A 5221-nucleotide genomic window follows, 5' to 3' on the forward strand; every position below is an offset into this window, starting at 1 on the left:
ACAGCATGCACAGCCCACCTCTTCAGGCTGTGTCTCAGGTGGGCCTGACTGGGAGCAAATGATTTTTGCTTTTTACTAGCATTACTCTCATCTTTATTTTCACAGAAAAGTAAAGAGCATCTGCCTTTTGAGGAAATAGCTAGCTGCCTATGGAACCAAGGCTTTGGCTTCTCATAACCTTCTGCCTCAAGCCAAGGCTTCAAATTATCTTTTTAATTGAAAGTTTTTTTCATACAATAGATTTTGATCATCCTCCGGATCCTTCTTACACCCCCCCAACTTAATTCTCTTTCTCCTCTCTTCCTCTCTCACTCTTAAAAAGAAAACAGCCAAAAACATAAACAAGAAACACACACACACACACAAAGGACCAATAAAAGAAAAAATGCCCAAACAGAGCAATGTGAAACAAACAAAAGTCTACAAAAATACTTTTTGTTTTGTGTTGGCCAACTACTCCTGGACATAGTTCCTCTCTCAAAGTGTGGTTAACATATCCAGAGAGAATCCATTGGAGAGAGCCCATGTTTTCTTTGCCGGCTGCCATCAGTTGCAGACAACTTCTTTGTTAGGGATGGGAGGAGCACATACCTACTTCCCCCTTTAGGTGCTAGGACCTTGTCTGGCTTGAACCATTGGAAGCTCTCTGTGTGCTGCCACAGTCCCTGAGGTCATCTGTGCATTAATCCTCTGTTGTCTGGAAGACACTGTTTCCTAGGTGTCATCCACCACCCCTGGCTCTTACAGTCTTTTCACCTCCTCTTCTGCATAGTTCCTTAATCTCTGACAGGAGGGGTTGGCAAAGACATCCCATTTGTTACTGAGTGCCTCAAAGTAAATGCTTGGGGTCAGTAGTATTTTTTTTTTTCAGATTTTAGAGTATTTTCATAATACTTTGAGGATCTAAGTCTAAACAAAAAAAAAATCATTTATATTTCTCATAGCTTGAAGGTAATTTTCCAAACATTTTAGTGCACCTAAGTTTTGACTGCAACCCATCCCAAGATCTGATGCAGAATTTTCCATTTTTGACAGCATGTTTGAACACGGGTGTCAGATTTTACAGCACTTTAGGATTTGAAGTTTAAGGTTAGGCATTCTCCACCTGTAGCTTAAGTGCTAACTTACAATATCTCTCCGTAGATGCCAACAGACTTTTATGGTGAAGTGGAGACACGATTTAACTTACTAACTAACCTTATCATGAAATCAAGTGGAACCTTAGTGAGTCCTTCCAAAGCTGCAGAAGTTTCCAGATGATTTGTGTCTACTAGTAGAACCTGTTTACTGTTTCAGTCATTTTAAAATCATTTCGTTTTTGTAATATTTTCTTGGCGTTTTTGTTTCTTCTTTTGCTCCATCTCTCTGGTGTCAATCACTTTGGCTACCTTTCAGGACAAGGCAACACTAGCTGGGAACAGTAGAGTGAGAGAGAAAATGTCTGTAGCAAGGATGCCATATGGTCCTTTGCATCGCATGCTACAACATACTTGGCCCAAGCCCTATGTCAAGCATCTCATACTGTAGTAATGACTTTTCATTTTTTTTCCCCAGGGATCATCAGTGAGCCAATCACAATTCATATGACCATTGGTTGTTTTTAATTCTACCACACACTTTGAAGAAGCCTAAATTCTCCAGTGCAGAAGCAGAAAAGCAATATGTACATTTCTTTTAAAAACATCTCTATTGTAATACATCTCCATTGTAAATACCTTTTCTGAGGCAGAGTAGCTATCTAGCCAGGGGAGCATTTAACTCTCAGTTACTTAGTTTTTCAAGTATTGTGATTACAGAAATGAATCATCATGTTCAACTATCATTATAAATATTAACAGTTAAGATGTGATTCATTTAGATATTACAGAACTCTGTAAGTTAGGTATTATTGTTATGTCCATTATACAAATGATAGAACCGAGGCATATGTAAGTACAATGACTTGGTGACAATGACATAATTTCCCAATGATTTGTTTGTTTGTTTTTTAACCTAGATAGTCTGATTCTAGAAATTTATACTTAATCCCTTCATTAGTCTGTTTTTTCTGGAGGATCTGACTCCCATTCCTGGCTTCCACAGGTACTGCATACATGTGGTACACGGACATACATGCAGGCAAAGCATTCATATACATAGAAAATGATGTTTTTAAAACCCTACGTTTAAAAAAGAGAAAGAGAAAGATGATTATACAAAGGCAAGGAATATTAATATTCTGTAGAACAGTGGGATCAGTTCACAACCTTTTCTATTCTTTATGAAGAATTGTACTAGTCTTCCATACTGTAACAAAACACTTAAAGCAATCAACTTAAAGGGAAGAAATGTTTACTTGACTAATTGACCTTGGTGATATTGAAGCTAGAATCCAGGGCCTTGCACAAACTAATCAAGTAACCTACCAAGAACTTAGATCCCAGGCTCCCCTGTTTTTTTTTTCCCTTTTCAAGACAGGGTCTCACTATGTTGCTCTGGCTAGCCTAGAATTCTCTATGTAGACAAAACTGGCTTGAATTCACAGAGACCCACCTGCCTCTGCCTCCTGATTGCTGACATCAAAAGTATGTGCCACCACCACACTGGTCCTTTTTTTTTTTTTTTTTAACTTTTTTCTTTTGAGGCATGTTGCCCAGGCAGGCCTTGAACTAGCATCCTACTGCTTCAGCCTTTTTAGCAAGTGAGATTACAGACTTTTCCATTCTTTGGGGGGCCTGTAGTGAAGCAGCATGTCACAATGTAGGCACATGGCAGAGGAAGCTGCTCACTTCATGGCAGCCAGAAAAATGAAAGAAAGATGTGTTACAATTCAGATGGAAAGGTATACTGGCAATCAGGAGCCAAGAATACCACAGCATTACAATGCACAAAAAAACCTCATGCAAGAGATTTATTAGGAGGAAAAAACCAAAGAGGGTGGTGGCTAGGGAAACAGCAGAGAACTGGGAAGAACGCAGGATTTTACACAGGATTTTGTTGCAGGCGGAGTGATTCTGTGGCCTAATCTTGGGGCAAGTTTAGGAATTTGTGGTATTTTTTTCTGTAGTGTAGGGCCTAGCCACTCTACCACCTCAGGCTGGAAATGGCCATTACAGCTGTCAGGGAAAGGCCATTAGAACTATTAAGGAAGTCTGGGGACAGGGCCTGGCCACTTGTGTGCTGTGAGGGTTTACAGAGTTAATAACATATACAAAGTTTACAAAGGGAGTATATGCCCACAGCAGGAAGAAAAAAAAGATTTTTGTTTGAGCTGGCGTAAATAGCCAAGAAGAGAAACAAAGGGGTAGGCCCCAAGATTCACTTCAAGTCATATCTTCAATGACATTTCTGTTTAACTTTATTCTTTGACAATTTCATGTATATATAGTGTATTTTGATCATACTCATCTCCATGTCCTCCTCTTTTCCTCCCTCCCACTCTCTCTGGTACTCTTATTTGGTTTGTATGCATGATTGTAGGGCTATTGGTTGCATCCTGGGCAACTTACCAGTAAAGAAAAATATACCCTGCTCCTCTAACAGCCATTAACTGAAGAAAAATTGAAAAATTACCCAAAGAAAAACCACTCCCCTCCCTCAATAGTCACTAACTGCCACTTCATCTAGGGGTGGGGCCTCAAGAGCTCCTCAACAATCCAGGACCCAGGACGGAATGTTGAAGGATCCAATTTTGTTTGGGTCGTGGGTAGATAGCCCCACAGGTGTGGTGAGTTTATGAGCACAATGGCCATGTCCTGCCCAGAAGATAATTTTACAGTCCTCTTTCCAATCCTCTGGCTCTCACACTTTCCCCACACCTCTTTTATAACGTTCCCAGAGCCTGGAGGGGTGATATATATGCCCCACTTAGGACCAAGTGTTCAGTAGTCACAATTGTATTAGTGGACACATCCTGCCTGGCATGTCCATAGTGCATATTCTTTATTAAAACTTTCATATTATTTCTATTCTGGAAAATACTTTGACATCTTTGCCTTTGGTCCTTCATTTCCAGCATGATAATTGTCAATAACAGGCATTTGCTACTTGTTTGGGGTTTTCCGATGGAAGCCAGGTATACCATAATGTTGGTTTTCCTTTGGAGACAGATATCCTTTGTTATGTTCAATTTTTATTCCTATTGTATTAATGTACATGGTCCCAGGAAAAACAGTGCCAAAGATGTAACCAGGTGGTAGATCACTAGCCTAGGATTCAGAAAACCCTGGATTTAATCCCCAGCACAAGAAAAAAAAAAAAAAACCTCGCCAGGCGGTGGTGGCACACGCCTTTAATCCCAGCACTTGGGAGGCAGAGGCAGGTGGATTTCTGAGTTCGAGGCCAGCCTGGTCTACAGAGTGAGTTCCAGGACAGCCAGGGCTACACAGAGAAACCCTATCTCAAAAAAACAAAAACAAAACAAACAAACAAACAAAAACCTAGCATTTTCAGCATCAAGCTATCAAAGTAATGAGTGTTTTTCCTTTGACCTAGTAAATGATCATTTATTACTACTCTATTTCCTACTTCTGAGCTCACTTTATATTTCTGAGGGAAAAAAAATTTCTAACAGGGCCTGGGGAGTTCCTGCTGCACATGGGGACTTTGGTTTGGATTCCTAGCACCTATGTAAAAGCCACCTTCATTGTCCAAATCTATAATGCCACTGTTGGACCAGTGACAGGTGGATCCCTGGAAGTCATTTACCAGTCAGCCTAGCTCAGTCAATGAGCTCAGAGTCTAATAAGATACCCTTTCTCAAAGAAAGGTGGAGAGTGCTTGAGGAAGACAACTATATTGACTTCTGGCCTCAGTACATGCACGCATATACACTCATACATTTGCATGATATATACACCTATATGCACACACACACACACACAAACTCTAACTGTTCAAGGAAAATTATTGCTTTATATTTCTGCCAGACTTTATTTGCCAATACTATAAGGTATTAAAAAGAGTGCATTATTAAAAAGGGAGAATAATAGAAACTTGTGAAATGATATTTTTGTCAGACTTAATACCACAGTTATACTAGGTTCCTGAAATAAATTTGTAAACATCCCTTTCATTTTCTCTGGGAACATTTATACAATGTAGGAATTACCACATTTTGAACGGTTGAATAAACCTTGGGAAGGAAAACACTTGGGTCCAACACTTTTAAGGGCATTTATGTGGGGAGCCGTGAATCTTGAGAGGCATTCGCCATGGCAAGATGGCGCCTACTTCCGCTGTT

Source organism: Mastomys coucha, chromosome X, assembly GCF_008632895.1.
Source record: "Mastomys coucha isolate ucsf_1 chromosome X, UCSF_Mcou_1, whole genome shotgun sequence".
In the NCBI taxonomy this organism is placed as follows: domain Eukaryota; kingdom Metazoa; phylum Chordata; class Mammalia; order Rodentia; family Muridae; genus Mastomys; species Mastomys coucha.